The 16939-nt window shown below is 42.9% G+C and overlaps 1 long non-coding RNA gene across 1 annotated transcript; it reads left to right on the top strand.

Moving 5' to 3' along the window:
• The first annotated feature begins 2607 nt into the window (after nt 1–2607).
• On the top strand, nt 2608–15207 carry LOC135532189 (uncharacterized). Its single transcript, XR_010454315.1, has 2 exons — nt 2608–2750; nt 14418–15207. It is a non-coding gene; the product is annotated as an uncharacterized LOC135532189 (long non-coding RNA).
• The last annotated feature ends 1732 nt before the right edge of the window (nt 15208–16939 follow it).

Genomic DNA, 16939 nt, shown 5'->3' with positions numbered 1-16939 from the left:
CCTAGTGGGCTGAACCGGCATGGCTGCGTGTTAGACAAAGGAGAAGTGGGGGTCGACTAAGAAGTCACTACAGAGTTAATAATTATAACAATTGAAATGCTATTCCTCGCTCACTCATTCGGGAACAATTGCAATCAATATATATATTTACGCTCAGTGTGTCGTCTTGATCGCTGGTGAAAAGTTAGTGTCTTTCGTAGAATTGTCCGTCTCTCTCCCTCTCTCTCTGTCTTGGTTAGAGGGGATAGTTCAAAGTGACATTCGTTATAGAATGGATGTTTCGGCGGTTGTCGTTCTTCGCGTTCAATGATACCGAATTCCTAGCTGCGGACTAGTAATTAATGTCAAAGACTTGTTCTCATTCTGTCGGTATCAATACTCGAAGAGTTTTAACCACGTGGTATGGTTAAAAGATTCTGCAACCTTTAGCCATCTAAGCTCGGCCTCGTGATAATTTCTCAAAGTTGGGTTTTATTCTGAATGGCAGAAAAGGGCTGTCCCAAGATGTCTGATCCTAACTGGGCTCAGGGGCGGTCCAGGATGTCTGATCCTAACTGGGCTCAGGGGCGGTCCAGGATGTCTGATCCTAACCGGGCTCAGGGGCGGTCCAGGATGTCTGATCCTAACTGGGCTCAGGGGCGGTCCAGGATGTCTGATCCTAACTGGGCTCAGGGGCGGTCCTCTGATTTAGTTCAAATCCAATTCCCTTTTTGAGTTTTCCTTCATTAAACAGTCCAAAATCACATTGTAAAATTGTGTAAACAGTATCATACTCACTCATTCATCTTATACAACAATTAGATGTAAACCTTATATCTGGGGCTATTATATAAACAGCGTTATGGTAATGTGGCCACACCGTCTCCCATGAGCTTCCCAAGTTGTAACAAACGTACCAGTTCGTAGCTGAATTCTTCACCCATCTTTTACACTTTCTCCGGAACATGACATTTGTTCGTATCTCAAGTTCTGTGAGGTGGAAGGATTTCCTTTGTCTCCATGAAAAACTATTCTCTATAACTGTGTGTCCATGAGGTCTTCTCAGGAATTTATGACTTCTGACCACAGCAGCCTAGTTGAAGGAGGCAAGGGGGAGGCAGGGAGAGAGGAATGGGATAAACTCCCCAAATACAGGTGTGCCAAGCTTGTAGCGTCATACCCAAGAAGACTCGAGGCTGTAATCACTGCCAAAGGTGCTTCAACAAAGTACTGAGTAAATGGTCTGAATACTTATGTAAATGTGATATTTCTGTTTTTCTTTTGACATTTGCAAAAAAAAATCAAAAAAACTGTTTTTGCTTTGTCATTATGGGGTATTGTGTGTAGATTGATTGATGAGGAGAAAACATCTTTAATCCGTTTTAGAATAAGGCTGTAACGTAACAAAATGTGGAAAAAGTCAAGGGGTCTGAATACTTTCCGAATGCACTGTTTACAGGTACATTCAAGTGTTTGCAGGTACATACAGGTGTTTGCAGGTACATACAGGTCTTTACAGGTACATAAAGGTCTTTACAGGTGTTTGCACATACAGGTGTTTGCAGGTACATACAGGTGCATACAGGTCTACATAAAGGTTTTACAGGTACATACAGGTCTTTACAAGTACATACAGGTCTTTACAAGTACATACAGGTCTTAGCAGGTACATACAGGTGTTTACAGGTACATACAGGTCTTTACAGGTACATAAAGGTCTTTACAGGTACATACAGGTGTTTACAGGTACATACAGGTCTTTACAAGTACATACAGGTCTTTACAAGTACATACAGGTCTTAGCAGGTACATACAGGTCTTTACAGGTACATACAGGTCTTTACAGGTACATACAGGTGTTTACAGGTACATACAGGTCTTTACAGGTACATACAGGTCTTTACAGGTACATACAGGTCTTTACAGGTACATACAGGTGTTTACAGGTACATACAGGTCTTTACAGGTACATACAGGTCTTTACAGGTACATTCAGGTGTTTACAGGTACATACAGGTCTTTACAGGTACATACAGGTACATACAGGTCTTTACAGGTACATACAGGTCTTTACAGGTACATTCAGGTGTTTACAGGTACATACAGGTCTTTACAGGTACATACAGGTACATACAGGTCTTTACAGGTACATACAGGTGTTTACAGGTACATACAGGTCTTTACAGGTACATACAGGTCTTTACAGGTACATACAGGTCTTTACAGGTACATACAGGTGTTTACATACAGGTACATACAGGTGTTTACAGGTACATTACAGGTACATACAGGTCTTTACAGGTACATTCAGGTGTTTACAGGTACATACAGGTCTTTACAGGTACATACAGGTACATACAGGTCTTTACAGGTACATACAGGTGTTTACAGGTACATACAGGTCTTTACAGGTACATTCAGGTGTTTACAGGTACATACAGGTCTTTACAGGTACATACAGGTCTTTACAGGTACATACAGGAGTTCCAGGTACATTCAGGTGTTTACAGGTACATACATGTCTGTACAGGTACATAAAGGTGTTTGCAGGTACATACAGGTGTTTGCAGGTACATACAGGTGTTTGCAGGTACATACAGGTGTTTGCAGGTACATTCAAGTGTTTACAGGTACATACAGGTCTTTACAGGGGTACTTGCAGTCTACATGCTCTTTAAAGCTTTGGCAAGGTGTGGTTTCTGTCTGGTCTCTGTCCTCCTGCAGGTCTTCTTCTGACCACTGCAGTCTTCAGACTCTAAACTCTCACTAAGGTATTGTTCCACTAGATCGGTTGTTCTAGGCTCTACTCTGTTGGCCAGCGTTCATGTAGTCACGGCTCTCTTCTGTTCAGGACTTCTGCACACCTGTCTCATTAGGCTAACACACCTCATTGGTCTGTGGACTTCTGCACACCTGTCTCATTAGGCTAACACACCTCATTGGTCTGTGGACTTCTGCACACCTGTCTCACTAGGCTAACACACCTCATTGGTCTGTGGACTTCTGCACACCTGTCTCACTAGGCTAACACACCTCATTGGTCTGTGGACTTCTCCACACCTGTCTCATTAGGCTAACACACCTCATTGGTCTGTGGACTTCTGCACACCTGTCTCATTAGGCTAACACACCTCATTGGTCTGTGGACTTCTGCACACCTGTCTCATTAGGCTAACACACCTCATTGGTCTGTGGACTTCTGCACACCTGTCTCATTAGGCTAACACACCTCATTGGTCTGTGGACTTCTGCACACCTGTCTCACTAGGCTAACACACCTCATTGGTCTGTGGACTTCTGCACACCTGTCTCACTAGGCTAACACACCTCATTGGTCTGTGGACTTCTCCACACCTGTCTCATTAGGCTAACACACCTCATTGGTCTGTGGACTTCTGCACACCTGTCTCATTAGGCTAACACACCTCATTGGTCTGTGGACTTCTGCACACCTGTCTCATTAGGCTAACACACCTCATTGGTCTGTGGACTTCTGCACACCTGTCTCATTAGGCTAACACACCTCATTGGTCTGTGGACTTCTCCACACCTGTCTCATTAGGCTAACACACCTCATTGGTCTGTGGACTTCTGCACACCTGTCTCACTAGGCTAACACACCTCATTGGTCTGTGGACTTCTGCACACCTGTCTCATTAGGCTAACACACCTCATTGGTCTGTGGACTTCTCCACACCTGTCTCATTAGGCTAACACACCTCATTGGTCTGTGGACTTCTGCACACCTGTCTCACTAGGCTAACACACCTCATTGGTCTGTGGACTTCTGCACACCTGTCTCACTAGACTAACACGCGTCATTGGTCTGTGGACTTCTCCACACCTGTCTCACTAGACTAACACACCTCATTGGTCTGTGTTCTAAATCCAATCCACCACTTCTAAATCCAATCCACCACAATCCAGTGTGCAGGTCAAGATAACATACAGTATGTATCAACTGCTCACATTGAAAAACAGTCTTAAGTTTGGATCAATATTTTCTCATACTTGAATAAGTATGATAACAGGCTGTTTTTCTAAATGTGAAGCTGGCCAGCAGATGGAAGCTAAAAACCGAGATTCCCCTTCCTAGATAACCACCATGGCTATACCCTCCTCCTGGTCTCCTTCCTAGATAACCACCATGGCTATACCCTCCTCCTGGTCTCCTTCCTAGATAACCACCATGGCTATACCCTCCTCCCGGTCTCCTCCTGTCTGTAAGCGTTGCCATCCCTCACCTCTCACCATGTAGCTCAGCCTGCACTGAAAAGGAGAATCATATCATACCACATCACTACTAGGCCAAGGGAGACGTTAACCCTGAGCTGGAACATCACTACTAGGCCAAGGGAGACGTTAACCCTGAGCTGGAATATCAATTAGATGTCAGGTCTGTTTCTACCTGAACTACAGTATATGTCAGGTCTGTTTCTTCCTGAACTACAGTGTAATGTATAATACTACTAATGGAACTACAGGTCAGTTTATAACAGGTTGAGTGTTCTACTACTAATGGAACTACAGGTCAGTTTATAACAGGTTGAGTGTTCTACTACTTATGGAACTACAGGTCAGTTTATAACAGGTTGAGTGTTCTACTACTAATGGAACTACAGGTCAGTTTATAACAGGTTGAGTGTTATACTACTAATGGAACTACAGGTCAGTTTGTTACAGGTTGAGTGTGATACTACTAATGGAACTACAGGTCAGTTTATAACAGGTTGAGTGTTCTTCTACTAATGGAACGACAGGTCAGTTTATAACAGGTTGAGTGTAATGCGTTATAGTACTAAGGGAACGACAGGTCAGTTTATAACAGGTTGAGTGTTATACTACTAATGGAACTACAGGTCAGTTTAGAACAGGTTGAGTGTGATACTACTAATGTAACTACAGGTCAGTTTAGAACAGGTTGAGTGTGATACTACTAATGGAACTAAAGGTCAGTTTAGAACAGGTTGAGTGTGATACTACTAATGGAACTACAGGTCAGTTTAGAACAGGTTGAGTGTGATACTACTAATGTAACTACAGGTCAGTTTAGAACAGGTTGAGTGTGATACTACTAATGGAACTAAAGGTCAGTTTAGAACAGGTTGAGTGTGATACTACTAATGGAACTACAGGTCAGTTTAGAACAGGTTGAGTGTGATACTACTAATATAACTACAGTTCAGTTTAGAACAGGTTGAGTGTGATACTACTAATGGAACTACAGGTCAGTTTATAACAGGTTGAGTGTTCTACTACTAATGGAACTACAGGTCAGTTTAGAACAGGTTGAGTGTTATACTACTAATGGAACTACAGGTCAGTTTAGAACAGGTTGAGTGTGATACTACTAATGGAACTACAGGTCAGTTTAGAACAGGTTGAGTGTGATACTACTAATGTAACTACAGGTCAGTTTAGAACAGGTTGAGTGTGATACTACTAATGGAACTAAAGGTCAGTTTATAACAGGTTGAGTGTTCTACTACTAATGGAACTACAGGTCAGTTTATAACAGGTTGAGTGTTCTACTACTAATGGAACTACAGGTCAGTTTATAACAGGTTGAGTGTGATACTACTAATGTAACTACAGGTCAGTTTAGAACAGGTTGAGTGTGATACTACTAATGTAACTACAGGTCAGTTTAGAACAGGTTGAGTGTTATACTACTAATGGAACTACAGGTCAGTTTATAACAGGTTGAGTGTTCTACTACTAATGGAACTACAGGTCAGTTTATAACAGGTTGAGTGTTCTACTACTAATGGAACTACAGGTCAGTTTATAACAGGTTGAGTGTTATAATACTAATGGAACTCTAGGTAGGTTTAGAACAAGTTGAGTGTGATACTACTAATGGAACTACAGGTCAGTTTGTTACAGGTTGAGTGTGATACTACTAATGGAACTACAGGTCAGTTTATAACAGGTTGAGTGTTCTTCTACTAATGGAACGACAGGTCAGTTTATAACAGGTTGAGTGTTCTACTACTAATGGAACTACAGGTCAGTTTATAACAGGTTGAGTGTTCTACTACTAATGGAACTACAGGTCAGTTTATAACAGGTTGAGTGTGATACTACTAATATAACTACAGTTCAGTGTAGAACAGGTTGAGTGTGATACTACTAATGGAACTAAAGGTCAGTTTAGAACAGGTTGAGTGTGATACTACTAATGGAACTACAGGTCAGTTTAGAACAGGTTGAGTGTGATACTACTAATGTAACTACAGGTCAGTTTAGAACAGGTTGAGTGTGATACTACTAATGGAACTAAAGGTCAGTTTAGAACAGGTTGAGTGTGATACTACTAATATAACTACAGTTCAGTTTAGAACAGGTTGAGTGTGATACTACTAATGGAACTACAGGTCAGTTTATAACAGGTTGAGTGTTCTACTACTAATGGAACTACAGGTCAGTTTAGAACAGGTTGAGTGTTATACTACTAATGGAACTACAGGTCAGTTTAGAACAGGTTGAGTGTGATACTACTAATGGAACTACAGGTCAGTTTAGAACAGGTTGAGTGTGATACTACTAATGTAACTACAGGTCAGTTTAGAACAGGTTGAGTGTGATACTACTAATGGAACTAAAGGTCAGTTTATAACAGGTTGAGTGTTCTACTACTAATGGAACTACAGGTCAGTTTATAACAGGTTGAGTGTTCTACTACTAATGGAACTACAGGTCAGTTTATAACAGGTTGAGTGTTATAATACTAATGGAACTCTAGGTCAGTTTAGAACAAGTTGAGTGTGATACTACTAATGGAACTACAGGTCAGTTTGTTACAGGTTGAGTGTGATACTACTAATGGAACTACAGGTCAGTTTATAACAGGTTGAGTGTTCTTCTACTAATGGAACGACAGGTCAGTTTATAACAGGTTGAGTGTTCTACTACTAATGGAACTACAGGTCAGTTTATAACAGGTTGAGTGTTCTACTACTAATGGAACTACAGGTCAGTTTATAACAGGTTGAGTGTTCTACTACTAATGGAACTACAGGTCAGTTTATAACAGGTTGAGTGTTATAATACTAATGGAACTCTAGGTAGGTTTAGAACAAGTTGAGTGTGATACTACTAATGGAACTACAGGTCAGTTTGTTACAGGTTGAGTGTGATACTACTAATGGAACTACAGGTCAGTTTATAACAGGTTGAGTGTGATACTACTAATGTAACTACAGGTCAGTTTAGAACAGGTTGAGTGTGATACTACTAATGGAACTAAAGGTCAGTTTAGAACAGGTTGAGTGTGATACTACTAATATAACTACAGTTCAGTTTAGAACAGGTTGAGTGTGATACTACTAATGGAACTACAGGTCAGTTTATAACAGGTTGAGTGTTCTACTACTAATGGAACTACAGGTCAGTTTAGAACAGGTTGAGTGTTATACTACTAATGGAACTACAGGTCAGTTTAGAACAGGTTGAGTGTGATACTACTAATGGAACTACAGGTCAGTTTAGAACAGGTTGAGTGTGATACTACTAATGGAACTACAGGTCAGTTTATAACAGGTTGAGTGTTCTACTACTAATGGAACTACAGGTCAGTTTAGAACAGGTTGAGTGTTATACTACTAATGGAACTACAGGTCAGTTTAGAACAGGTTGAGTGTGATACTACTAATGGAACTACAGGTCAGTTTAGAACAGGTTGAGTGTGATACTACTAATGTAACTACAGGTCAGTTTAGAACAGGTTGAGTGTGATACTACTAATGGAACTAAAGGTCAGTTTATAACAGGTTGAGTGTTCTACTACTAATGGAACTACAGGTCAGTTTATAACAGGTTGAGTGTTCTACTACTAATGGAACTACAGGTCAGTTTATAACAGGTTGAGTGTTATAATACTAATGGAACTCTAGGTCAGTTTAGAACAAGTTGAGTGTGATACTACTAATGGAACTACAGGTCAGTTTAGAACAGGTTGAGTGTGATACTACTAATGGAACTACAGGTCAGTTTAGAACAGGTTGAGTGTGATACTACTAATGTAACTACAGGTCAGTTTAGAACAGGTTGAGTGTGATACTACTAATGGAACTAAAGGTCAGTTTATAACAGGTTGAGTGTTCTACTACTAATGGAACTACAGGTCAGTTTATAACAGGTTGAGTGTTCTACTACTAATGGAACTACAGGTCAGTTTATAACAGGTTGAGTGTTATAATACTAATGGAACTCTAGGTCAGTTTAGAACAAGTTGAGTGTGATACTACTAATGGAACTACAGGTCAGTTTGTTACAGGTTGAGTGTGATACTACTAATGGAACTACAGGTCAGTTTATAACAGGTTGAGTGTTCTTCTACTAATGGAACGACAGGTCAGTTTATAACAGGTTGAGTGTTCTACTACTAATGGAACTACAGGTCAGTTTATAACAGGTTGAGTGTTCTACTACTAATGGAACTACAGGTCAGTTTATAACAGGTTGAGTGTTCTACTACTAATGGAACTACAGGTCAGTTTATAACAGGTTGAGTGTTATAATACTAATGGAACTCTAGGTAGGTTTAGAACAAGTTGAGTGTGATACTACTAATGGAACTACAGGTCAGTTTGTTACAGGTTGAGTGTGATACTACTAATGGAACTACAGGTCAGTTTATAACAGGTTGAGTGTTCTTCTACTAATGGAACGACAGGTCAGTTTATAACAGGTTGAGTGTTCTACTACTAATGGAACTACAGGTCAGTTTATAACAGGTTGAGTGTTCTACTACTAAGGGAACGACAGGTCAGTTTATAACAGGTTGAGTGTTCTACTACTAATGGAACTACAGGTCAGTTTAGAACAGGTTGAGTGTGATACTACTAATGTAACTACAGGTCAGTTTAGAACAGGTTGAGTGTGATACTACTAATGGAACTAAAGGTCAGTTTAGAACAGGTTGAGTGTGATACTACTAATGGAACTACAGGTCAGTTTAGAACAGGTTGAGTGTGATACTACTAATATAACTACAGTTCAGTTTAGAACAGGTTGAGTGTGATACTACTAATGGAACTACAGGTCAGTTTATAACAGGTTGAGTGTTCTACTACTAATGGAACTACAGGTCAGTTTAGAACAGGTTGAGTGTTATACTACTAATGGAACTACAGGTCAGTTTAGAACAGGTTGAGTGTGATACTACTAATGGAACTACAGGTCAGTTTAGAACAGGTTGAGTGTTCTACTACTAATGGAACTCTAGGTCAGTTTAGAACAGGTTGAGTGTGATACTACTAATGGAACTCTAGGTCAGTTTAGAACATGTTGAGTGTTCTACTACTAATGGAACTACAGGTCAGTTTATAACAGGTTGAGTGTTCTACTAATGGAACTACAGGTCAGTTTATAACAGGTTGAGTGTTATACTACTAATGGAACTCTAGGTCAGTTTAGAACAAGTTGAGTGTGATACTACTAATGGAACTACAGGTCAGTTTGTTACAGGTTGAGTGTGATACTACTAATGGAACTACAGGTCAGTTTATAACAGGTTGAGTGTTCTTCTACTAATGGAATGACAGGTCAGTTTATAACAGGTTGAGTGTAATGTGTTATAGTACTAAGGGAACGACAGGTCAGTTTATAACAGGTTGAGTGTTATACTACTAATGGAACTACAGGTCAGTTTAGAACAGGTTGAGTGTTCTTCTACTAATGGAATGACAGGTCAGTTTATAACAGGTTGAGTGTAATGTGTTATAGTACTAAGGGAACGACAGGTCAGTTTATAACAGGTTGAGTGTTATACTACTAATGGAACTACAGGTCAGTTTAGAACAGGTTGAGTGTGATATACATTTACATTTAAGTCATTTAGTAGACGCTCTTATCCAGAGCGACTTACAAATTGGTGAATTCACCTTCTGACATCCAGTGGAACAGCCACTTTACAATAGTGCATCTAAATCATTTAAGGGGGGGGGGGTGAGAAGGATTACTTTATCCTTTATCCTTGATACTACTAATGTAACTACAGGTCAGTTTAGAACAGGTTGAGTGTGATACTACTAATGGAACTAAAGGTCAGTTTAGAACAGGTTGAGTGTGATACTACTAATGGAACTAAAGGTCAGTTTAGAACAGGTGGAGTGTGATACTACTAATGGAACTACAGGTCAGTTTAGAACAGGTTGAGTGTGATACTACTAATATAACTACAGTTCAGTGTAGAACAGGTTGAGTGTGATACTACTAATGGAACTACAGGTCAGTTTATAACAGGTTGAGTGTTCTACTACTAATGGAACTACAGGTCAGTTTAGAACAGGTTGAGTGTGATACTACTAATGTAACTACAGGTCAGTTTAGAACAGGTTGAGTGTGATACTACTAATGGAACTACAGGTCAGTTTAGAACAGGTTGAGTGTTCTACTACTAATGGAACTCTAGGTCAGTTTAGAACAGGTTGAGTGTGATACTACTAATGGAACTACAGGTCAGTTTATAACAGGTTGAGTGTTCTACTACTAATGGAACTACAGGTCAGTTTAGAACAGGTTGAGTGTGATACTACTAATATAACTACAGTTCAGTTTAGAACAGGTTGAGTGTGATACTACTAATGGAACTACAGGTCAGTTTATAACAGGTTGAGTGTTCTACTACTAATGGAACTACAGGTCAGTTTAGAACAGGTTGAGTGTGATACTACTAATATAACTACAGGTCAGTTTAGAACAGGTTGCGTGTTCTACTACTAATGGAACTCTAGGTCAGTTTAGAACAGGTTGAGTGTTATACTACTAATGTAACGACAGGTCAGTTTATAACAGGTTGAGTGTAATGTGTTATACTACTAATGGAACTACAGGTCAGTTTATAACAGGTTGAGTGAGTCTGCCTGAAGGAAATGTAGGTAATTGTGGATCATCTCTGAAAACATAAGGTTTATTCCAGCGCTGGTGCTGAGTACGATGTTGTCCGGCTGGTTCTCAGTCTAAAGGTCAGTAGGTCTGCAGGACAACAGCTCTCTCAGGCCAGAGCTAACAAAGCCTACTGTCTGACCGGCTACAGGATTCTTCCACCAGACTGTCATCTACATTCACTAACAGTTTCCCCTGTAACTGCCCAGCTGGTGAGGCTTCTCCCCTGATGCTCATCTACATTCACTAACAGTTTCCCTGTAACTGCCCAGCTGGTGAGGCTTCTCCCCTGATGCTCATCTACATTCACTAACAGTTTCCCCTGTAACTGCCCAGCTGGTGAGGCTTCTCCCCTGATGCTCATCTACATTCACTAACAGTTTCCCCTGTAACTGCCCAGCTGGTGAGGCTTCTCCCCTGATGCTCATCTACATTCACTAACAGTTTCCCCTGTAACTGCCCAGCTGGTGAGGCTTCTCCCCTGATGCTCATCTACATTCACTAACAGTTTCCCTGTAACTGCCCAGCTAGTGAGGCTTCTCCCCTGATGCTCATCTACATTCACTAACAGTTTCCCCTGTAACTGCCCAGCTGGTGAGGCTTCCCCCTGATGCTCATCTACATTCACTAACAGTTTCCCCTGTAACTGCCCAGCTGGTGAGGCTTCTCCCCTGATGCTCATCTACATTCACTAACAGTTTCCCCTGTAACTGCCCAGCTGGTGAGGCTTCTCCCCTGACGCTCATCTACATTCACTAACAGTTTCCCCTGTAACTGCCCAGCTGGTGAGGCTTCTCCCCTGACGCTCATCTACATTCACTAACAGTTTCCCCTGTAACTGCCCAGCTAGTGAGGCTTCTCCCCTGATGCTCATCTACATTCACTAACAGTTTCCCCTGTAACTGCCCAGCTGGTGAGGCTTCTCCCCTGATGCTCATCTACATTCACTAACAGTTTCCCTGTAACTGCCCAGCTGGTGAGGCTTCTCCCCTGATGCTCATCTACATTCACTAACAGTTTCCCCTGTAACTGCCCAGCTGGTGAGGCTTCTCCCCTGATGCTCATCTACATTCACTAACAGTTTCCCCTGTAACTGCCCAGCTGGTGAGGCTTCTCCCCTGACGCTCATCTACATTCACTAACAGTTTCCCTGTAACTGCCCAGCTGGTGAGGCTTCTCCCCTGATGCTCATCTACATTCACTAACAGTTTCCCCTGTAACTGCCCAGCTGGTGAGGCTTCTCCCCTGATGCTCATCTACATTCACTAACAGTTTCCCTGTAACTGCCCAGCTGGTGAGGCTTCTCCCCTGATGCTCATCTACATTCACTAACAGTTTCCCCTGTAACTGCCCAGCTGGTGAGGCTTCTCCCCTGATGCTCATCTACATTCACTAACAGTTTCCCCTGTAACTGCCCAGCTGGTGAGGCTTCTCCCCTGACGCTCATCTACATTCACTAACAGTTTCCCCTGTAACTGCCCAGCTGGTGAGGCTTCTCCCCTGATGCTCATCTACATTCACTAACAGTTTCCCTGTAACTGCCCAGCTGGTGAGGCTTCTCCCCTGATGCTCATCTACATTCACTAACAGTTTCCCCTGTAACTGCCCAGCTAGTGAGGCTTCTCCCCTGATGCTCATCTACATTCACTAACAGTTTCCCCTGTAACTGCCCAGCTAGTGAGGCTTCTCCCCTGATGCTCATCTAGTGGATTCATAGAGTTATAAACACTAGAATGGTTTCTAGAGAGACCTCACTACTGTTTTCAACTCTATGATTCAGCCCAGCTGGTGAGGCTTCTCCCCTGATGCTCATCTAGTGGATTCGTAGAGTTATAAACACTAGAATGGTTTCTAGAGAGACCTCACTACTGTTTTCAACTCTATGATTCAGCCCAGCTGGTGAGGCTTCTCCCCTGATGCTCATCTAGTGGATTCGTAGAGTTATAAACACTAGAATGGTTTCTAGAGAGACCTCACTACTGTTTTCAACTCTATGATTCAGCCCAGCTGGTGAGGCTTCTCCCCTGATGCTCATCTAGTGGATTCGTAGAGTTATAAACACTAGAATGGTTTCTAGAGACCTCACTACTGTTTTCAACTCTATGATTCAGCCCTGCTGTGATGAATACGGACATTATTTAGTTCCGTAGTGTTCCCCTGTGGGAGACATCTCTACTGACTCTAACCTCCTTTCTCTGATATCTCTTTCTCTCTCTATATCCCCCTCTCTCTCCTTTTTCTCTCTCTATATCCCCCTCTCTCTCCTCTTCTCTCTCTATATCCCCCCTTCTCTCTCTATCCCCCCTTTCTCTCTATATCCCCCTTCCTCTCCCTTTCTCTCTATATCCTCCCTTCCTCTCCCTTTCTCTCTATATCCCCCTTCCTCTCCCTTTCTCTCTCTATATCCCCCTTCCTCTCCCTTTCTCTCTCTATATCCTCCCTTCCTCTCTCCCTTTCTCTCTCTATATCCTCCCTTCCTCTCCCTTTCTCTCTCTATATCCTCCCTTTCTCTCTCTATATCCCCCTTCCTCTCCCTTTCTCTCTCTCTATATCCCCCTTTCTCTCTATATCCTCCCTTCCTCTCCCTTTCTCTCTCTATATCCCCCCTTCCTCTCCCTTTCTCTCTCTATATCCTCCCTTTCTCTCCCTTTCTCTCTATATCCCCCTTTCTCTCCCTTTCTCTCTATATCCCCCTTTCTCTCCTTTTCTCTCTCTATATCCCACCCTTCTCTCTCTCCCCCCTTTCTCTCTCTATATCCCCCTTTCTCTCCCTTTCTCTCTCTATATCCTCCCTTCCTCTCCCTTTCTCTCTCTATATCCCCCTTTCTCTCCCTTTCTCTCTCTATATCCCCCTTTCTCTCCCTTTCTCTCTCTATCCTCCCTTTCTCTCTCTATATCCCCCTTTCTCTCCCTTTCTCTCTCTATATCCCCCTTTCTCTCTCTATATCCCCCTTTCTCTCTCTATATCCCCCTTTCTCTCCCTTTCTCTCTCTATATCCTCCCTTTCTCTCTATATCCCCCCCTTTCTGTCTATATATCCCCCTTTCTCTCCTTTTCTCTCTCTATATACCCCCTTTCTCTCCCTCTCTCTCTCTCCCCCTCCCTCCCTCCCTCCGTTCCTCCCCCGCTCTCTCTCCCTATATACCCTCCATCCCTCCCTCATCCATCCCCCTCTCTATCTCTCCCTATATCCTCTCTCTCCCCCTCCCTCCGTCCCCCTCTATTTCCCCCTATATCCTCCTCCCCCTCTCTCCATCTCTCCCTATATCCCTCCCTCCGTCCCCCTCTCTCTCTCCCTATATCCCTCCCTCCGTCCCCCTCTCTCTCCCTATATCCTCTCTATCCCCCTCCCTCCGTCCCCTCTCTATCTCTCCCTATATCCCTCCCTCCGTCCCCCTCTCTATCTCTCCCTATATCCCTCCCTCCGTCCCCCTCTCTATCTCCCCCTATATCCCTCTCGCTATATCCCCCTCCCCCTCCATCTCTCCCTATATCCCTCCCTCCGTCCCCTTCTCTCTCTCCCCCTCCCTCTCTATCTCCCCCTCCAGAGGAGTTCAGGGGCAGAGCTGCAGGAGATCATGCGGAGGCGTCAGGAGAAGCTGTCGGTCACAGCCTGTGACTCAGGGGTGGGAGTCATCTGACGAGTGCAGCAGCCACTGAACCCTCCGGGCCTCGCCCACCTCCCTCGTGACCACGCCCCTTTACGTTGTCACGGTTTCTGTTTCCAGGACGCCACGGAGCGCGCCCGGTTCGCTGAGATCCTGAGACGACGTCAGCAGCTTCTGGAGCAGTCACCTTAGTAGCGAAGCAACACCAGACAGACAGACTGGAGGGGTCAACATGGACTACAGCACACAGAGTGAGCATCCCAGCTGGGGATGCCTGATGACCTGTGGATTTATACACTTTCACTTCAATGAACTATTGTTTCTGATTCAAATGTGTCCGTTATGTCTTGCACAGGATGCTGGGAAAAATAGAAGGAGAAAATAGTTTCAACCTACACCTCATTGGACCAGAGTTGTCCTAGTTACAGGTGGGGGTGTGTAGGATAACACTGGACACAGAATGGATCAGGTGTGGTCTCGACCTACAGACGAAATAGAACCGACCAAAATAACCATCGTCTGTGTATTGATTCTGATCTACAGTATTTCAGTTATGAATGATAAGATGTTTATAATAACCAAATGTTGAATATAATCATTATTGTGTAAATCTTCTGGTTTACTGGTAAAGAGAATAATATTATATTTATGTATATATCCTCTTTTATGTTATGGTAATATGCCAAAATAGTAACTTGACATATAAATGACATTGGTCAAATGAATTTCAGATACAGGTGTTTAAGAGTGTAAAGATGTTTTCTCTCATAAGGTGCATCAGATAATTTTGACTGTGATAAACATGCTTCCATTGAATCATGTATGTTGTCATCGCCAGTGGTGTAGGGGTGACTGGAGAAGTGGGTCGACTCGCATTATAACGTGGTTCCTTACCAGGAACGGGCCAGCAGCAGTCTACAGTCTAATGGATATTTCCATCTGTAACGTGGTTCCTTACCACGCACGGGCCAGCAGCAGTCTACAGTCTAATGGATATTTCCATCTGTAACATGGTTCCTTACCACGAACGGGCCAGCAGCAGTCTACAGTCTAATGGAAATTTCCATCTGTAACGTGGTTCCTTACCACGAACGGGCCAGCAGCAGTCTACAGTCTAATGGTTCCTTACCACGAACGGGCCAGCAGCAGTCTACAGTCTAATGGTTCCTTACCACAAACGGGCCAGCAGCAGTCTACAGTCTAATGGTTCCTTACCACGAACGGGCCAGCAGCAGTCTACAGTCTAATGGATATTTCCATCTGTAACGTGGTTCCTTACCACGAACGGGCCAGCAGCAGTCTACAGTCTAATGGTTCCTTACCACGAACGGGCCAGCTGCAGTCTACAGTCTAATGGATATTTCCATCTGTAACATGAAACCATTCGGTGTGCATTTTAGAACATGTTGTCATGTTGTAACATTTGCTCTGTTCTAGGTCTACCGCCATTTTTTATTTTTTTTAACCTTTATTTAACCAGGCAAGTCAGTTAAGAACAAATTCTTATTTTCAATGACTGCCTAGGAACAGTGGGTTAACTGCCTGTTCAGGGGCAGAACGACAGATTTGTACCTTGTCAGCTCGGGGTTTGAATTCCGGTTACTTCCAACGCTCTAACCACTGGCTACCCTGCCATGTGCCCATTGCTGCACTTAAAATGTGAAGAAACAATAGTTTATCTACATTGTAATGCTAAACATTCTGATCTGTTCAGGCTTATTCATTGATAAGGCGGATACCTCCACTACACTACTTTGATAATCCCCAGGAGGCGTAAGGGGTGTGTAAACACAATGCCCCCTGGGAAATAAGAGGTGTGTAAACACAATGCCCCCTGGGAAATAAGAGGTGTGTAAACACACTGCCCACTGGGAAATAAGAGGTGTGTAAACACAATGCCCCCTGGGAAATAAGAGGTGTGTAAACACACTGCCCCCTGGGAAATAAGATGTGTGTAAACACAATGCCCACTGGGAAATAAGAGGTGTGTAAACACAATGCCCACTGGGAAATAAGAGGTGTGTAAACACAATGCCCACTGGGAAATAAGGGGTGTGTAAACACAATGCCCACTGGGAAATAAGATATTTAAACACAATGCCCACTGGGAAATAAGAGGTGTGTAAACACAATGCCCACTGGGAAATAAGAGGTGTGTAAACACAATGCCCACTGGGAAATAAGAGGTGTGTAAACACAATGCCCACTGGGAAATAAGGGTGTGTAAACACAATGCCCCCTGGGAAATAAGAGGTGTGTAAACACACTGCCCACTGGGAAATAAGAGGTGTGTAAACACAATGCCCACTGGGAAATAAGAGGTGTGTAAACACACTGCCCACTGGGAAATAAGAGGTGTGTAAACACAATGCCCACTGGGAAATAAGAGGTGTGTAAACACAATGCCCACTGGGAAATAAGAGGTGTGTAAACACAATGCCCACTGGGAAATAAGAGGTGTT

The sequence above is a fragment of the Oncorhynchus masou genome, unplaced genomic scaffold (assembly GCF_036934945.1).
Source record: "Oncorhynchus masou masou isolate Uvic2021 unplaced genomic scaffold, UVic_Omas_1.1 unplaced_scaffold_1761, whole genome shotgun sequence".
In the NCBI taxonomy this organism is placed as follows: domain Eukaryota; kingdom Metazoa; phylum Chordata; class Actinopteri; order Salmoniformes; family Salmonidae; genus Oncorhynchus; species Oncorhynchus masou.
Note: the sequence above shows the minus strand (reverse complement) of the source record. Positions and strands in the feature narration are given on the sequence as shown.